Source organism: Lissotriton vulgaris, unplaced genomic scaffold (assembly GCF_964263255.1).
Source record: "Lissotriton vulgaris unplaced genomic scaffold, aLisVul1.2 SCAFFOLD_401, whole genome shotgun sequence".
Classification (NCBI taxonomy): domain Eukaryota; kingdom Metazoa; phylum Chordata; class Amphibia; order Caudata; family Salamandridae; genus Lissotriton; species Lissotriton vulgaris.
The window spans coordinates 365,052-385,193 of NW_028254254.1; the positions used below are offsets into that span (position 1 = coordinate 365,052).

General features: G+C 47.4%; 1 protein-coding gene and 1 pseudogene across 1 annotated transcript in view; one reads left to right on the forward strand and one right to left on the reverse strand.

Annotated features, from left to right (window-relative positions):
* Nucleotides 1–20,142, reverse strand: part of LOC147659607 (tubulin-specific chaperone cofactor E-like protein) — a 246,444-nt gene that overhangs the window by 131,450 nt on the left and 94,852 nt on the right. The window lies entirely within an intron of this gene.
* Nucleotides 1,107–2,419, forward strand: LOC147659608 (metal transporter CNNM3-like; annotated as a pseudogene).

Here is a 20,142-nt window from a genome sequence, read left to right on the forward strand (position 1 = left end):
TTGTGCACCTCGAGGAAAAAAGCCTGTAGATTAATGTTTCCACCGGAAAGAGGTCGGAGGTATGTCTTCTGGCAGTTTTGAGTCTCACCATAAAGCAGCACAGAGGGTTAATATGCCTGCTGCAAAGATAGTCTGCCATCATTTACACTGTATTTTATGTGCATAGCTCAGTGGGTTGCTACTATTGTGACAGAGATCCCTTTATTACTTGTGGTTCAACAGCACCTGGCACTGAGTTTAGGGTGGAGATTATTTAGAGATAATGGGATTAAGCGCACCTGCTGCAGAGTTTGAGTTTCCCGTTGGTCAAATGAGTGTTAGTTCTGATATTTTTCCATTTCCGTGGATATCATTGCATGATTTTGGTCACTAGAAAGTGTCACTCATGGTCGTTGAATGTCGCTCATAAGTACATTTAAACGATCAACATGTCACACTTAAGCATTCTGAAACCTTGGCAGCTATGTACCAAAAGTAAAGGAATAGAAAAAAACTTTTATCTCTTTACTGTTGGTATAATCGCGGCACCAGCGCTTTACTTATAACATTAAAAGTAAAGCGAGGGTGCCGCAATTATACCAGAGGTAAAGAAATAGCTGTTTTTTCTATTCCTTTACTATTGGTATAATCGCGCCATGTGTCAAGGGTCTTGATGCCCCTTGTTTTACTTGCTTTTGAGCTTCAATAATGGCGGACGCATAACTTCCCTATAACACGGCTCGCCTAAATCCTTTTTGGTTTTTTTAAATTATATTTTTCATGTTGCAAATTGGCAGTCCGTCTCTGGTTGTGGGGAGGGCTGCTTGGTTCCTTCTGCTGTGTCGGAGGCAGACACACTTGTATAATAATTTTGACACTGCAAACTCGGTCGGACAGATTTTTCCTATGTGATGTAATTAACTATATTTTTAGAGAGACACGTGCCGGATAATAAAATGCAAAAATAAAATTTACCAATCCTAATATTTCTAATCTGTTTTCCTTTCAGAGTCTTTACAATGTATTAATTCGACACCCCTCTCTTTATTGGTGGTTCTCTTTCCCTCTTGGACCAATGAGAGTTGAATGGGTGGGCGGGGTGTGTTTGCAACTCTGATCCACCTATTATGGTGTTGGGCAGCCAGACTATGATGGAATCAGGAGACTGGAGTTGTAGGCTGCTGGTGCTTACTGTGCTCCCAACGGGCCCAATGACGCCCGCCCCGCCCCCTGCACTGCTGGGCTTGCAACTCGAAGATCTCCAAAGTGCATCCTTTATTGGGGGTGTCATCTGTGTGCCCCTGGGTGCTCCTTCAGCCTTCGCCTTATTGGAAAGGAACTACTTAATGCGTCCTGGGCCTGGCTGGGTTTCTCAGGAGGTGGTCTAGCAGCAGCTTGCCGGGGACTGGGGCCCCCAGATGAGGGGCTATTGCAGCTGGAACCACAGAAATGGGGAGGGTATTGGGTACTGGTGACTGCGGCTGTCCCAGAAGGGGCTCCTGCATGGCTAGATCACATTTGCCCAAACACAGCTTTGGACCAGCCTTGGGATACCTTTGCTGGTGCTGTGGTGGTAGTTGATGGTAAGTTGGCTCCAAGTACTCCACCTTGGCTCCTAGGTGTCCTGGCAGCTCCGGCAGAAGCCTTGCACATGGCTTGCAGCTTAGCTCCTTAAGCTTAGAACTAGTAGAGCTGCATGTACTGCACTAATGTGGATCCTAGAAAGAGCGATTCAATGCAAAGTGACTGGAGCGACTGCAAAGATGTGGCACTGTGGCCTTCGTTGCCACATCAATCCTGGCAGTAGTGGCCAATGCAGCAGCTGATGTCCTGCTGTACCTGGCACTGGGTTTACCAGGGCCTGCCATCTTTTTGGCAGTGGGCTGTCGCTTGTTGCCAGGCGAGCTGGCTCCAGCAGCTCTTGCTTCACACTGGGGCCTGGAGCTGAGCATCTGCACCCTCTGGCTGACATTTGTGTATGGTCGTTACTTTCCCAACTTGGCAAACTGCTGAATCTGGCCTTCCATCACAATATCAGTCTATGCCTGCTGTCAGACAAAGTGGTGGACATGATGCACAATGGTGAGTCTTACAACGAGTTTGTGCAGGAGGAGTTCAGCAAAGATGCTCTGAGGAATATTACTGTGAAGGGCACCCTGATGCCGGGGCAGGACTGCTTATTGCTGAGTGCCATGCGTGACTTTAGCACCATGTCACAGATCTTGCAGAGCGGCTATACTTGCATCCCTGTCTATAAGTAAAAGAGCTCAAAAATTGTGGACATTCTCTATGTCAAGGACCTTGGAACAGTGGACCCGATGACTAAACGACCCTCAGCGCCATCACCAAGTTCTACAACCACCCACTGCACTTTGTATTTAAAGTCACCAAGCTCGATACCGTGCTGGAGGAGTTCAAGAGAGGTGAGGCCAAAGACTAGGTCTTGTAGTCCCGCACATTGATCACCAAGATTTGCTTACAGCAGGGTTTGGTGTTTGAGAGCACTGGCTGCTATTTAGGTCTTGCTGTACCTTTGCAATAACCAGCCAATTAGTTTCAGAGTGTTTTGCAAGCTAAAGTTTCTGTGCCTACACAACACTACTACCCACCCCATTTTTAGTTTGTAACCTACCAAATAGCACAGCTGTCTGATTTGCTAAAGACTTCTTGGGGACATTCAGAAAGCTTCACTGGGAATGCATTTGGTGCATTGTTTACCAGTTTAAAGTACTTTATTCGGTTATAGATATAACCATAAAAGCATATAGCATAGAATTACATATACAATAAAGTTTTTACAAAAGATTTCTTAAAAGTGACATATTTTCCTTCTGAGCAAACTGTTACAAAACATCCAAGGTAGTTGGCTTACACAATATAAAATCATAAAAAGGTGCTAGAACTGTAACAACAGATAAAATTGTATAAAAACTCTTTGGGTCTAAAAGGACTAGGTAACATAGGTTGTAGCTATAGTTCCTTACATATTAGGCACAAAATAATGGAGTTCCTAAGGGATAATGTCAACATACATTCGATCCCACTAATCTAAACCAGAAATTAAATCAAAGCGGTTGGAAATAGGAATGTTATAACCACACAATGCAAGGCCTCTACTGCCCATCAGGTAGTTACTCTCTGCATTTGATCCTTAATGGTGGGAGGTGTGATGTACTGGGGTAAAAGTCACGCAGTTCCCAAGTTACAATAGGGCCGTCTCCTATTTGTGGCTACCAAGCTTGAAGGTAAGGGCCAACATGTTCATCTCTAAAATTTACTAAAACCAAGTCTCGTGTTATATCCTTTGGGAGGGGTCCTAGCCAGCCCACCCTTCGAACATTTAATATTCTTCCGTCTATGTTAGATGGCAGGGGTCTATTTTTTGTTAACCAGCACAATACCTTGTTTTTTAGTTCCGGTTGCCTTTCGGTTTTTCCTTTTGTAAGTACAGGCACTCCCGAGAGGACGCACACAAAAGGAGCGGCCCGCGGTGGTAAGTGTATATGGTGACTTTTTCTTGGTATACTGCCTTGGTTAGCAACTGTCCCCTCATGGAATATGGGTTCTTTATTCTGCCCTTCTCTAAGGGCAGGACTCAGTACTATTACAGATTTTGTGGTTGCTTTCCGATTATTTGAAGATGGCATATGTGGGACTAGTGGTTGATTTTGGACAGAATTAGTATGTGCAGTAGCTTTGGACCCTTCGGTGACAGCTACCGGCTGTGATTGCTTAAGCCCTACCATGCTTTTTATGAGTGTCGAATTTGTCTTAATCGTTTCTTCTATACCCGTGAGCCTTTCCCCTAAGCTGTTCATTTTTTTATCAGTGGGGACATTACAGATTTAACCAGGAGTTCGATCTGGACCAATAGGGTTGCCTGTAGAGAAAGTGCAGGGGTTTCCAGTATTGAATATATCTTGGGTGCCTTAGGGGTAGTGGTAATAACCGATGGGGGGCTTGAATACAATTTGTGATGTTTTGTTGAGCTCCCCCAATATTTAGCCCCATTTCGCTTTCTTTTGGCAGAAGGGACCTGAGGGAGCAGTGTTGGTTGCGTGTTATCTTTAGGTGAAAATAAGAGAGGAGTATCGAGGAGACTCATTTAATTCAGATGGTGTACTAGACTGGGGAATTGTGTTTACTGTAGGGCAGGTTGGCACGCTAATTTGTCCAAGTCCTGATCCCACAGGAGCGTACATGGTATTACACATCTTGTTTAATTCCTCCCAAAAAGAAGAGTTTTGTGCTGCGTCAACTGTTTGTGAAGGGGATCCCTTACTAGGTGTGATATATGAAGAGAGACGTCGTTCCGTTCTTTCTAATTCACAATCGATGGTCGAAGTTGCCCTATTTAAGTAGTGGTCAAAAGTCCCCGTAAACAATTCCCTCCGAGAGTTAGTATTTTTGGGGACCCCATGACAAGCCATGGTGTATCAGGCTTTTTTATATTTAGGACAAGGGCCACAACACACCTAGAAATAACCTTGCTGGACAATGTAGAGTCCCTTATGGAAGTCCCAGACGAGCATAAAAATAATCACCGGTGGTTAATTTGTTCTCTTTACCTCCTTTTGTGGCAAAGACAAGGGGGGTGGCCCAGCCCGACCTCCTCTGTCCCCTGATGGCCACAGATAAATAGTGGTCAACAGCGCAAGTCTCCCTGCTGTGCCAGTATTAGGTCAAATGGAGCTTAGCCTACATGAGGCACATCTGCAATATTCGGCAGCAGCCCCCCCCTGCCAATTCCAATGTGTAGATCTCAGGGCATCCAAAAGGGGTATCTCAGGTCTCCAAGGATTAGGGTCGGTTCACTCCCTCAGACGCAGTCACAACAAGGAGGGGAGGTGGCAGCTATCCGATTGTCCTTCGGTTATGCCGGAGCCAGAGGGGAAGAGAATTGCCCTGTGCGTCTAGTGGGCCGCCAGTATGAGGTTCCGTGACAATTGTAAGTGGTGTTCTCGACTCGCACGAATATGGTCGAGTCTGGTATCTATGAACCGCAAATGACGAGTTTAGTAAGTGAGCGCAGTTTCGCTGTGCTAACTCAAACCGTTCGTTTGTTATGTGGGTTTTTCATCTGTACCCACGGGTTCCATCTTAGATACGGCATCCATTTTGTCTCTTGCCCTCAAGTAGCCAGCGAACGGACGTTGTCCGCTTCGCGACCCTGGGACTCCCAAGATATTTGCGGAAGACACATGTCTCTTGTAAATGTCTTTATGATGAGGGGGATGATACTGTAAGGCAGATGACGCCGCTCGAGGCCCATCTCGAACGGCCGGCTTATTGTCTCAGCCGTGCATCTCATTAGGCACGTCCCTTTGATGCCTGTATCTCATGTTTCCCGATACCTCCCCTTTTACACCCTTTCTGATTTCCCCACTGTTTCCATCTTCCTCTGCACCTGTCCTTGTTCCTATTACGATCTGTTTTACTGCTGATTGGAATGTACTAATGGTGGGAAGATGGGTTTTTACAGTTGGGAACCGCCAAATGTTTCCGCACTTATGTTCCGGACCTTATGAGTATCAAAGTGACCAAAGCGACCCCTCTCGGGGATAATTGTGGGAACCGGGTTGTAAACCTTTGTCTGCTATGCAAACCTATGGGAAAATCGTGTATAAAAGGAGCGATCCGCAGAACCAATTTGAAGCAGTCACTCTGAACTACACTTGTTGTACTTCCGTGATTTCTGTGTTTCCCTGCAGCAAATAAACCTTGAATCTTTGACGCCGAAGGAAGTGTCCCGTGTCTCTGTGATTCGTACGCCGAAGCAGGTTACCCACAAAGGTTTCAGGTGTTGTGCCCTGGCACCGCTGGGTTCTAAAATAACCCAGTCCTTCAGTTGGCGCCCAACGTGGGGCTGCATCAGTGGTACCGGTCCAAGCCCGACGATCGTGAGGAACTTCGTGTGAAATCTCCGAGGGAAGGTGCACTCCGCTTCATCGATCCTGTTGTCGAAATAAGTGGCCCGAAGACTTTTCCCGCGAAGATTCCCGCCTCCTGACGGCTGCGACGGACTGCTGCCCTGACTGTAGACCTGTTTTGGCGCCTGGCGTAGACCTTGGTAGAGCGAGACGATTGACGGGCCTTCCTGGTGACGCCATCGATCTTTGAGTTAAGTATTTGTGGGTCGCTCCCAGAGTTCTTGGTTGTGGTTGCTTAGTGGTTGCATGGTTCCATTGCATTTGTAGTTCTTGGTCCTTTGTTGTGTTGTTTGACGACTGCAGCCGCCAAAAACCGAGGGTTTTTGTTCTTTACAGGGACTTGGTAAATCCCGTAACCCTTGAAGTTTGTGAAACTCGGCTAGTGTGCAAGATGCCTAGTCGTAGTACTTTGTTTAGTTGTTTCAGACCTTGTGGTGTGGATTCCCGACTGGAGGACTCGTGTCCGATACCTCCGGTTGGAACTCCGACTTATGAACTGTACAGTAAGCATGGGCTAGGCCCGATTACTTTTAATGATTACTGGATCCGGTATACTAAGAAGGATGGTGTCCTTAGTTGGCCACCTCATGGTAGTTTTGAGACTCCAATCTTAGATAATCTAGAGGCTAAATTATTTGCGAAAAAGTCAAGGCCGGCCATGTTTGATGCCTTTCGGTTGTGGCGTAAAGAAGCCCGACAGAAAGAAATCAGACAGACTAAACGAAATCAGAGAGATGGTGTTGCTACCATTGTAAAGAAAGCAGAGCAATTTCAGCGTGATAAGGAGGATAAGGAAAAGGAAGTGTTCGATAGGCTACAGCGTATGTCCATAGATAAATGTTATCCTACTTTGCCTACGGAGTCGGAAAAGAAGGAAGAGGCAGTTGAGGATTCTTTAATGTCCTATCTTATGAAGTCACCACCTCCGTATGTACAGGGTACCACTGCTCCAGTGGTTCCCCCTGTACCTGTTCCGCCACCTATTCCTCAGCCTGTTCCTCAACCTGCACCCGTCCTTCCGACTGTTCCTGCTCCTTTGTCTGTTGCCATCCCTACTGCCCCTCCGCTTCCACATACTCCTGCTCCCGCTACTGCTCCTGCTCTGTTAACTCCTGTTGTTGCTACTGTTTCTATTATTATTATTATTATTATTATTGAATTTTATACCGCGCACGGTTACCCTGAGGCATCCCAGCGCCTATAGAGACCAAGAGCAGACTGCTAATAGAGAACAGGGGAGCTACCATTATTCTGGAAAAAGATACGTTTTCAGATGTTTTCGGAATCTGAGAAGGTTTGGTTCAGAGCGCAGCGAGAATGGGAGGGTGTTCCAGGCGCGCGCTGTATGGAAAGAGAAACTCCGGCCCCCTGAGCGGGCTCTCCTGATTCTCTTTGTCTGAAGGAAATGTTTGTTGACAGAGCGTAAGGCTCTTGTGGGCTTATATGGACAAATCATGTCCTTCAGAATAGCTGGTCCTTTACCCTGTATGCTCTTGTGGGCAATGCACAGGGCCTTAAAGGTGACTCTCTCTTTGACAGGGAGCCAATGAAGTGCTTTTAAAGCAGGCCTGGCTGACTGTCTGGCCGGAACGTTCCGCAGCAGCCTTGCTGCTGCGTTCTGCACTTGTTGTAGGATCTTAAACGTTAATTCTGGCGCTCCAAGAAAGAGCGCATTACTGTAGTCCAGGCGTGAGATGATTAAGCCTTGGACTAACAGCTTCCGGGAGAGTTCTGGTAGCAGAGGGAGAACCTTGCGGGCCGACCGGAGCATTCCATAGCACACGCCCGCGGTCTTTTTGGCGTGTGTCCTAAAGGACAAATCCGGCTCCAGCCAGACCCCCAGGCTCTTAATCTCCTTTTTAGGATCGGGCGGGGTGCCCATGCAGTTGGGCCAGCTGCTTGGCGAGAGGGCAAAACTTGACTGGCCCAAGATCATCAGCTCGGTTTTTGATCCGTTCAATTTGAGCGATGACCTGGACATCCAATCAAACACCTCTCTCAAGCAAGCATGAAGCGTCTCAGGCTGTTTCTCCAGCTGTGTAAGACTCACCACTAGCTGGGTGTCATCCGCATAGCTTATGGTCTTAAAGCCAAACGGAGACACCACACCTTCCAAGGGTGCCATATACACGTTAAATAACGTGGGGCTCAGGGATGAGCCCTGTGGCACCCCGCAATGAAGTGGGAGAGGAGGGGATTTTGCGTTTCCTTCCCAGACCTCGAAGGTACGCCCCTCCAAAAAGGAGGTCAACCATTCCAGGGCCACTCCTGCGACACCCGACTCGGCTAGACGTTGTATCAGCACCCCATGGTTGACGGTATCGAAGGCCGCACTGAGGTCCAGGAGGATCACTGCCACTGATCCCCCTCCGTCCAAAGTGCTTCTGGCCTCCTCTACCACTGCTAGCAGAGCCGTGTCCGTTCCATGGCCTGGACGAAATCCCGTCTGGGAGTCCCTCAACCGGCCATTCTCCTCAAGAAAGTTTGATAACCGATGGTTCGCCAACCTCTCGGCAATCTTACTCACTCCTGGTAATAAGGAGATGGGCCTGAAATTGGCCAAGTTCTGCGGGTCCAGGCCCGGCTTCTTCAGAAGCGCTTTGACCACCGCACTCTTCCAGTCAGGCGGCACAGTCCCCTGGGTGAACGAGAGATTGATCAAATCGGTCACGGGCTCTCCTATCGCCAAGGCGGCCTGCTTAAGGTACCGCATCGGGACTGGGTCCCGAGGTGAGCCACTTTTCAGGCTCCCGAGGACCTTCAGCACTTCGCCTGAAGATACAGGACCAAATGACATCAGTCGATTTTCCGACATGCTGAAGTCCTCAGAAGGGGACGATGTTCCCACCACCGAGGGGAGAGAACTAATAATAATATCAATTTTGTTTTTAAAATAGGTGGCTAATTCCATACATTTTTCCTGTGGTCTCTCGTAGACAGGAATAGGCTCAGGTGGTTTAAGAAGCCCCTTCATCACTAGGAAGGCTTCCCTGGATGAGGACGCAGCGTGATTTACTCTCTCCTCATAGAAGGAGGTCTTAGCAGTACGTATAGCACGTTTGTATATTCTTAGTTCCATGCGATATTTTTCCCTGCTATCTATCTCCGGGCTCCTCCTCCATAGTCTCTCCGCGCGTTTGCAGTTCTGCCTCAGGGTTCTGAGCTCTGGGGTATACCAAGGGGCAGACCCCTTTCTCTTATCCCTAATGAGCATCTTCTTGAGTGGAAGCACATGGTCCACTGCATTGGTCAACCAATTCCTCACTATAGCATCTGCAGACACCGGATCACCACCCTTCTCAGGCTGGGTGTCCTCAAGACGGGTATTCCACGTCTGTACAGGAAGCCTTGACCATGCCCTGTCTATTCTGAATTTCCTGAGTGGGAGCGTATCAACACACTTAACCTCCCAGTTAGCCATGATCAGTGAGTGGTCAGACCAAGGAAGAGCGAGGGGAGGCATAGCGGATATACCCGTCATGTTCGAAAAAATGGGGTCCAGAAGATGACCTTTAACATGTGTGGCCCCAGTATTTATCAATTTCATCTGCAGGGCGCTCAGCTCGCTCAACAAATTAGTTGCTATAGGGTCAGTTTCTTCATCGAAATGGCAATTGAGATCTCCCAGCAATATGAAGTTGGATGCGGCCGCAGCCAACAGGGTAGTGGTTTCCATTAGTGACGATATAAAATCACCCCATCACTTGTTAGTCCTGTGTCTTATACTTCTCCCTCTACTCGTAGCCGTACTTCTCCTCTTGCGGCTAGTTTCTTTCATTCTCTCGGACCTGTTCTTGGGTCCGCTGGTTCCGATGGTCCTCAGAGACGTAGTCAGCTTCCTGGTAACAGAGAACGTGCTTCGCTATATAATATGGCGATGGGTTGGATGACACATCCTCTTAGAAATCCACCACGTATTGTACTCGATACCTTCTGTCAATTTAATATACCAACCCAAAGATACGTGTTTGAAGAAATGTGTAAGGTCCTTCGTGATCAGATATCGGCCGATGCACCTGACGAGGTGCTGTCCGCTTTGTCTGATCTACAGCTTCAGTTCTCGAATGGATTGATAGTGGATACTAACGTTCGACGTGCTGTTGAGCGGTTGCTATCTTTCCGTCCCACTCCTATACCTCAAGCCTTGTTTGTTGAGGATGTTGAAAGACAGCCAGATGAATCTGGTCAGTTTCCTATGCGCGAAGTTCCACCAGTGTGGATGCCAGGTAATCCCGCAGCTGCTCCTCCGATCTTGCCGTTCTTTCAGAGAGTGTGGATACATCTCCCGTGGAAACAATCAGAAGTATTACAGGTAAAGCAATCATTGCCTGACCCTCGCAAAAATCCTACAGGGTATTACAAAGAATTATCGCAGCTCGTAGACGCTACGATAATGAATCTTGCCGATATTGACATGCTGTTTGGCAATGTCGTACCGCAACCGGTGTGGACTAAGATTCGTCAGGAGAATCATCCAAATGAATTAGGTGGTGCTTGGGTTGCCATTGTAGCGGCGGATGCCCGACAAACCGGTGGTGCTAAACCTGACCAGCTGATTGCTGATCTTCCTCAAAGAATAATAACGTTAATGAAAACTCTTATGCCAGCTATGAGAGTGAATTGGGATAAATTGTCGGCTTGTAAACAGAAGAAGGACGAGAGTGTCTCCGACTTCTTTACGAGGTTCGAGGAGGCATTCATTGACCATAGTGGACAGGATATGGGTACTGAGGGTGGTCAGCGGTTGTTCGTGGATAAATTTGTTTCAAACTTATTGCCCGATTTGAGCAACAAATTAAAGAATTCAGAAAGTGCGTGGGCCGTTTCTACCTCAGCTCAGATATTGGCCACAGCACAATATTATGAGAATAGAGAGAAAGAGGAGAACGACCGTGCTGAGAAAAAGACGAAAGAGCTTAAAACTAAAGTGTTGTTACAGCAGGCCTATCCCCCACGTTCGAATCAGAATGCACCCCAACAGAATAGATCGCAGCCGCAGTCGAACCGATCACAATATCGTAATGACTCCTCTTCCCAAAGATCCTCGTTAGGGTACAATCAATGTGCCTATTGTAGACAGGAGGATCATATCAAATTCAATTGTCCTGTTCTGAACGATCGTAATAGTGGTAATTCATCTAGAGGAGGTCGTGGTGGTTCACAGCAGACGTCACGTGGTAGAGGTCGTGGTGCTCAGAATGATCGTTCAGATAACCAATCGAACTCTAATAACTGTTTTGATCAACGTGGATCATCGCAAGGACGATCTGCGCAGTACAATGTAGACGATTACTACGTCGATCAGGGAACTGACGACAGTAATTACTAGGACAGCCAAAGACAAGGAGAGGGAGTGGTATCAGTTCCGGTTGATCAGAGAGGGCCTTACGTCGCAGTTGCTACATCGGGCGTCGTTGAGCCTTTTCTGTTGGACACTGGTGCAGCGAAAAGTTCCATTATGCATTCGAAACTCCCTGGCGCACCTTTGTCTGGCTTAACAAATGTTTCCATTGGATTCTCTGGCGCCCCGGTTAGCAATCCAGTTTCGCACCCTTTGCCCCTTAAAATTGGGCCTCGTGAGCTCCTAGCTCCGTTGATTTTGACTACTGGTTGTGGTGAAAATCTTTTGGGCCTGGATTTGCTTAAACGTTTGTATGCAACTTTGTATTGTTCTCCTGCGGGTGTAAAGCTTACGTTGGGAGAGAGGGTTGTCTCTCCTATGTACTTATCTCTCGATAAGCTTCCACCGGAATTGAGTTCTCTTCCTGCGTCTTTGTGGGCAACAGGTCCCAATGATGTGGGCCTGCTCGACATCTCCCCTTATGTTGTTCAGTTGAAATCTAATGTGCGGTTGCCACGTATTCCCCAGTATCGTATCTCTCTTGATGGTGAACGTGCACTGTTAGCGATCATTTATGATCTGATCGAGAAAGATGTTATTGAGGAGACTCGGGGAAACGTGTGCAACAGCCCTGTACTGCCCATTCTTAAACGTACTGATCCTTCGAAGCCACCTGTTTATCGTTTTGTTATCGATTTACGGGAGGTGAATAAAATTGTTATTCCTCAGTTACCCGTTGTGCCTGACATCACGGCGCTACTGACTCTGATTCCAGCTTCTGCATCGTGGTTTTCGGTGATTGACTTGAAGAATGCGTTCTTCAGCATCCCGATTGCAGAGGAGAGCAGGGACCTTTTCGGTTTCTCTCTCGGTGGACGTAGCTTCCGGTTTAAACGCGCTCCTCAGGGCTACTGTGAAAGTCCATCGATTTACAGTCAAGCCTTGAAGGGTCAACTGGATGCGTTCAAGTTGCCGGCTGGTGCGGCCTTAATCCAATATGTCGACGACTTATTGGTAGCTGCAGATACTCAGGACATTTGCAAAATTGCTACGGTGTCGTTGCTGCAACATCTCTGCGTGTTAAATCACAAGGTGTCACCTTCTAAACTCCAATATTGTTGTCAAGAAGTAACCTATCTAGGTCACTTATTGTCAAAGGAGGGAAGGCGGTTGACCCCAGAGAGAATTGCTGCAATTGCACGAATGGCTGTGCCAAAAACCCAAAGAGATGTGCGTGCCTTTCTAGGTATCACGTCGTACTGCAGGCAATGGATTCCAAATTTTTCATTGCTAGCGAAACCATTGGTGGCTCTTACGTGCAAGGATGTTTCAACTCCTTTACCATGGACGGAAGAATGTCGGAAAAGTTTTTCTGAATTGCGTGATTCATTGTGTTCGGCTCCTGTGTTAGGTACTCCTGATTACAGTAAGCCGTTCACATTATATGTTCACGAAAGAGAAGGTTGTGCTTTGAGTGTTTTAACGCAACCTTTTGGTGGTAAGCAACGTCCATGTGCATATTTTTCCTCGACCTTGGACCCGGTAGCTAGAGCATTGCCGAGTTGTTTGAGAGCAACAGCGGCAGCTGCGGTGTCCATCCGACAATCAGCAGGATTGGTCATGGATAATATGCTTACGGTGATGGTTCCGCATGCAGTTGACACTCTTCTGAATCGTACGAAAACTCAGCACTTGACGAGTGCGAGATTGTCTGGGTACGAGTTGACGTTGCTGGCAAGTCATATCCAAATAAAACGTTGCAATGTTCTGAACCCGGCGACTTTGTTACCAATTAGCTCAGAGTCAGATGAAATAACAGAACACGATTGTTATTTGAGGACAGAAGAGGAAACAAAAGGTCGAGTGGACCTTAAAAACACCCCATTGGAAGACCCAGATGGAACGCTGTATGTGGATGGTTCATGTTTTAAGTTGCCGAACGGCGATGTGACTACTGCTTATGCTGTTGTAACGTTGAATACTGTTGTTGAGACTGCAAGATTGAATCAGAATTCTGCCCAAGCTGCAGAGCTGATCGCTCTCACCAGAGCGTGTGTGTTAGCGAAAGGGAAACGTGTGAATGTGTTTACCGACAGCCAATATGCGTTTGGCGTCGCCCATAGCTTCGGACGATTGTGGAGAGAGAGAGGTTTTCTAACATCGCATGGTACGAAGATTCAGCATGGCCAGCTTGTGAATGATCTCTTAGATGCACTGACGTTGCCTAAGCAGGTAGCAATTGTTAAATGTAGTGCGCATCGTAAGGTGACGGATGATGTTGGTCGTGGTAATGCGTTTGCGGATGAGATTGCTAAGGAGACTGCCCGGAACCTTAGCACTCGAATGTATGTGACGAGTTCGGTTAGGTGGCCTGCAGAGTCGGGTATGTGTGAAGACACTATTGAGAGTGTGAAAGAAATTCAGAAAGAGGCCACCGAGACTGAAAAGACGAAGTGGAAAGAAAGTACGGGAAAGCTGGATGCAAGTGGTTGTTGGATTGATTTATCGGATCAGAAAAGATGGATGTTGCCTGATGCGTATGTGCTGGCCGTTGTGACAATGGCGCATGGGTTAGCACATATTAGCGCGAAAGGTATTTGTAAGCTGCTGTCCCCTGTGTGGAAGAATGATGGTATCACGAAATGTGCTGAACGCTTGGTTAAGAATTGTATGGTGTGCATGTTGTACAATCCTGGTAAGGGAACCCCAACTCCTCCTGGCAGTTTTGCTCCCCCTTCATGTCCCTTTGAGGTGATTCAATTGGACTTCATCCATATGGAGCGATGCAATAACCTGAAATACGTTTTAGTTGTGGTTTGTGCATTCTCCCGATGGATTGAAGCCTATCCTCTCAAGGACAACACTGCTTTGTCTACTGCGAAAATCCTACTGAAGGAATACTTTCCTCGGTACGGAATGCCTAGAGTCGTGTGGTCAGATAACGGAAGTGAGTTTGTGGGGAGCGTGATGAAGAGTGTGTGTAAGGGCCTTGGAATTAATCAGAAATTCCATAGTGCCAATCATCCCCAGTCAGCTGGTTTGGTTGAAGGGTATAATGGCACCCTTAAACTAAAGCTGGCAAAGATTCAGGCTACGACTGGTCTCTCGTGGCCTGACGCTTTACCCTTAGCATTATTGTCAACTAGGGCGACTGTACACTCCCGAGTAGGGCTTAGTCCCTATGAAATAGTGTTCGGTCGTCCTGCGAATGTTTGGGGGGTTCCTAGGCCAGGTGCGTTCTGTGATCTTGAGTATCCAATGTTGATCGATTATCTTCATGACTTGACTGCTAAACTGAGGTTAATTCACCAACAGGTTTACGAAGCACTGCCGACGCAGACGGAGGGTCCAGGCCACCAGCTCCAGCCCGGAGATTGGGTGGTGACGCGGAACTTTTCGCGCAAGAACAATTTGGATCCGAGGTTCACTGGACCCTACCAGGTTCTCCTCGCCACGAGGACTGCTGTTCGTCTTGAGGGACGGAAGAACTGGGTGCATGCCACCCACACGAAGAAAGTCCCTATCCCTTTGCCGGCAGACCCGTGGGTGAGGAGAGGCATTGCATCAACTGAAACCGAAGGATTGCCGGCGTTTGTACCTTTTAGCGACGCACAACCTGTCGGAGAATCCTCAGTGCAGCAGAGAGACACTGTTGAACATTTGTCATCAAAAGACTCAAGACCAGAACACTCAACTGATCAGCAGGACGTTGTCTCTTCAAAGGATCCTTTGTTCGACGAACAGACACGTCCTGGGAAAACCCGATACTTTTTGCGATCTAGCACTAAAGACTAATAAAAGATCCTGCTTTGATTCATTGACAACTGCATTATCCCGCTTTCCGTGATCAGTTTGAACATTCGTATTATTGTGATTATTCTTGTATATATATATATATATATATTGAATTTTTGTTCCTTATACTTTTTGCTTCCACAGCTGAGAGACATTGATTATAAATAAAGGCCGTAGGGCCGCGCGCGTACTTCTGTCTGGTTAGTAGGTCTTGACGCTAGGTTAAAGACCGTTGGTTCCTGGGAACTCCTGGGAATTGACTACTGCTACACAGAACGAAGTGCGTCAAGAAACGTTGCGGACGGTCATAGGGGATGGCGTTCTCAAAGCTGATGGACTTGGAAGAAGCTCAGGCGCAAAGGTTCAAGTTGCAACAACTTAGTCGTACCAAATGTTTTATGTTCCAAATATTTGTATTGTTTTTGACTGTTTCTGCATTATTGGCGGGTGGGGTGTATTACACGATGTCTTACTTCTTACCTTCTGCTATACCTACTCCTACCCCTGATCCTAAACTTACCTCCACTGTTTCTCCTCATTCCTTTCACATCTTACCCGAACACGAGCAGGCTAGACGTGCAGAATTCCGCAACAATTCCTTTATTCAGCTCCTTCATCAGCATCAGTTAGTGGTTAACACTACTAATTGTTGGGTGTGTGGGTTGATGCCACATACTACGGATAAGGGAATTCCATATCTAGTGTTACCGTATAGTTCCCAAGGGTCTGCTCGAGCATTTCAAACAATGTTTCGAAGCGCACTAGGTTTCCACCCCATTCGAGAACCACGTTCCCCCTACTCGGGTCCTAGCTCGTATCAAAAACCTTTGTCTATAGCAATAGAGGACTTAGATAGCGATATCTATGATCCCTCGCTTATTCCAGAAGAAGAGGTACAAGCCTATAGGGTCCTGAGTAGAGGCGAGTATAGTGTGTTCACTAGTGAAAGACAGCCCAAAAGCTCGTCTCCGATATGGGTCGTACCCCACATTGGTAATTTTTGTCTCATAGGTCGTGGCCGAAGATCGAAAGCCCGACTTGGAGAGAGTGCTTGCACTGAAAATTACATCTTGCCGATGGTCTCGTCCCCTGTGTTTTTGGCTGCTAAGGGTACATACTTTATCTGTCATGATCGTGCGTATGCATGGTTGCCCTCTGACTTCATGGGCTCATGTTTTATCGCAAATTTGTTGCCACCGACGTTTACTGTAGATGCAGATTATCACAAGACTAGAGTTGTGAGAGGCGTAATTAGCGAAGAGGATACTGCCGGTCAAGAGGCAGGAGACTTTTTCAAGGGTTTCCTCCCGTTTTGGGGACCTATGGTTAATAGTAGGAACCTGAGACAGTTGACTCGAGTGGTAGAATCGACAGCTAACATTACTGCCAGTGCCCTTGGTAATATCACCACAGAACTTCAGGAGGATAGACTTATGACGTTACAAAACCGTATGGTTTTAGACGTGATCTTAGCAGATCGAGGTGGGGTATGTAAGGTGATCCATTCGAGCTGCTGTATTTTCATTCCTGATAACGCTCCGACTGTTTATCAAGCCATCTCGAAGTTGCATAAGATCTCCGAATCCATACACGTGGATGTAGGGGATTGGACGCTACTTGGGTGGTTTTGGGGCCTGATGTCGACTTGGGGTTGGAAGATTCTGATGATCGTCGGAGTTGTCGTGGCGTTCCTGTTCACGTGTTGCCTTTGTGTGCAGTGCGGTCCTGCCTTATGTGGCCTCTGTGCTACAACGTGTATGAGACAGCCGTCTGTTACCAATGGAACTCGGTTGGACAGAGCTATGCTACAACAACATCTAGATGGTCTGATGAATATCGAGTATGATTCCGACTAGTGCTTGCCTACATGAGGGCAAAAGGAGCGTCTGAGGTTCCGTGACAATTGTAAGTGGTGTTCTCGACTCGCACGAATATGGTCGAGTCTGGTATCTATGAACCGCAAATGACGAGTTTAGTAAGTGAGCGCAGTTTCGCTGTGCTAACTCAAACCGTTCGTTTGTTATGTGGGTTTTTCATCTGTACCCACGGGTTCCATCTTAGATACGGCATCCATTTTGTCTCTTGCCCTCAAGTAGCCAGCGAACGGACGTTGTCCGCTTCGCGACCCTGGGACTCCCAAGATATTTGCGGAAGACACATGTCTCTTGTAAATGTCTTTATGATGAGGGGGATGATACTGTAAGGCAGATGACGCCGCTCGAGGCCCATCTCGAACGGCCGGCTTATTGTCTCAGCCGTGCATCTCATTAGGCACGTCCCTTTGATGCCTGTATCTCATGTTTCCCGATACCTCCCCTTTTACACCCTTTCTGATTTCCCCACTGTTTCCATCTTCCTCTGCACCTGTCCTTGTTCCTATTACGATCTGTTTTACTGCTGATTGGAATGTACTAATGGTGGGAAGATGGGTTTTTACAGTTGGGAACCGCCAAATGTTTCCGCACTTATGTTCCGGACCTTATGAGTATCAAAGTGACCAAAGCGACCCCTCTCGGGGATAATTGTGGGAACCGGGTTGTAAACCTTTGTCTGCTATGCAAACCTATGGGAAAATCGTGTATAAAAGGAGCGATCCGCAGAACCAATTTGAAGCAGTCACTCTGAACTACACTTGTTGTACTTCCGTGATTTCTGTGTTTCCCTGCAGCAAATAAACCTTGAATCTTTGACGCCGAAGGAAGTGTCCCGTGTCTCTGTGATTCGTACGCCGAAGCAGGTTACCCACAAAGGTTTCAGGTGTTGTGCCCTGGCACAGCTGGGTTCTAAAATAACCCAGTCCTTCAAGTAAATGCAGCCGCTTCACTCCGCTGCGTTAGCCTGTGAGTTCCCAGAGTGGTTGTGGCAAAGCAATGTCCAAAAACTACTGCCCCCTGTCCCAGCCCGCCGAACCGCATTTCAAGCTCCTGTGGGGGGTGTTGCTTATGTGGGCTCGTACCTCCTCTCCCCGGGTCCCGCAATTAAGCGCAGTTATTTTCCCCTGATGTGAACAAGAGCTGTCCCAGCTCCAACAAAACAGCCGAAACGCATCCCTCAGCCGGGGAAGGGGGGGCAGAGCGATGTTGGCTCCCCCACTCGGAATCCAGATGGCGCTTTACTTTGCACTGGGCCGACGTCTCCGGCGGGAAGTCGTCTGCGGCAGAGGCGGCCAGCCATCACAATACAGCGGTCTTAAAAGGGCTCACCGCACACCTCCGACTGTGTCTGTGCCCTGTCAGGAGCGGGTCAGTACAATAGCTTCTTGTTCTGCCGCGCACCACAGCTAGCAGGCGCCATCCTCTGTGTGGCCTCTGCGCCAGCCGCTCCTCCCGTGCCTCGAGGCCTGGGTGCCTCGTGACCAAAGCGGGCTTGCGCTTTGTTGTTTGTAAGTCACATATGATTGGTTCCTGAATTTATTTGTTTTAGAGTGTCCAGCTAGAGTTTGTACCTCCAGTGACCCTATCCTTTCACCAGGGTTCGATTTCTGTTTTCCAATCTACACCACTCCAAGCCCCTTCACTCCACTCTGCACCACTCTAATCTGCACCACTTTACTCTATGCCAATGCCCTCCATTCCACTGTACATCACTCCAAGCACAAGCACGCTACACCATTCCATTCTAGGCCTCTCCACTTTACTGTGCACCACTCCACTCTATGCCACTCCACTCTGCAACACTGCACTCTAATCTGTACCACTCCATTCTGCACCAGTGCACTCTATGCCAATCCTCTCTATGCTACTCTAATCTGCTCTGCTCCACTGCACTGTATGCAACTGCACTCTACCCTGCACCACTTCACTCTACGCTACTTCACTCTACTCTGAAACAATTACCTGCACTTTATGCCACAATACTCCATACCATTGTAATCTATCTGCACCACTCCACTCTGCACCACTCTACACTATGCTATTATTTGCAACACCAATATCTCAAACTTTTGGTAATGAGAGGCCAATTGCATTGCAAATGCTTGTTTTTTTTAGGTGCTGTAAAAATGCTGTCACTCGCAGTGTAAGGCAGCCTATGTTTATGGGATTTAGTTTAAATACAGAAGGCATTCCTTATTAATACTGGAAACTACACATCTCTGAGGAAGTGATGAGCCAAAAAACACTGCAATCAGCCACAAAAGTCATCAAGTCAATTCTCGCACTTCATTGGTCAATACTGGGACAGTAGTTAGGTTATGTCAATTCCTACTGAATTCTTGCATTCTGCTCAAAAACATCAACAACATTCAGTTTCCCAGTGACACCGAAAAGAAGGATGATCTTTAGAAGGTCTGGAAAACGGCATGTGCAGGCAGCAGGCAGCTGGCTCAGGGTTTTCGATAACTGAACTTGTTGTGGCAATTGTTGGCGCGGCAGAGACCTCGTGCCTTAGAGATCACAGGCCACATATTGATTTCTTTTTTTTAAAGCAACACGCGGGCCCTCTTTTTTACCAAAAAGGAAGCCAGTTCCTGTACAGAATGCACTCAGGCAGAGCAGTTGGGTTGTCTAGGTAATGACAGTTTTTCTTCCTTCTGCTATGTTGGCATCTGTTACTGTGCCAACTTCATCCGCAGAAGCCCGTGAATAGCCCGCTGTCTGTCACCCGTGGGCAGGAGCAAGCGGATAAACAGGTTCCTAAAACGACAAACACTAAACTGAAAAAAACTCCATGAACCAGAACAGACACACTAGAGCTAAAGAAAATCTATTTTCGGTGCCGACCTTTTCATACAGAGCATAGCGTGACTGCTAAAAGCAGAGTACTTCTAAGGTGCTGCCATCAACACCTGACAAAAAGGGTGCTTAAACGATATAGAGTCTGAAGAGGTTTAGTACACTCGGTACACTTCACAATTTCTGGATTTTACCTACGTCATATTAACATTCTATTTACTGTTCCTGGTTCAAATAGCAACAGGATTTTTTTGTTTTTCTTTTTTTTAGCTTTCAGCTCACAGGCCTTCAGTGAAAATGTACGTACTGATTCAAACAAGTTCGTTCATTTTCGCGTTTTGTCCCACTCGCATGCTCTCGTTTCTCCCTTAGTTGGAGGAGGGAGAAATGAATAAACCATGAGATTAAAGGAGCTAAAGCTGGC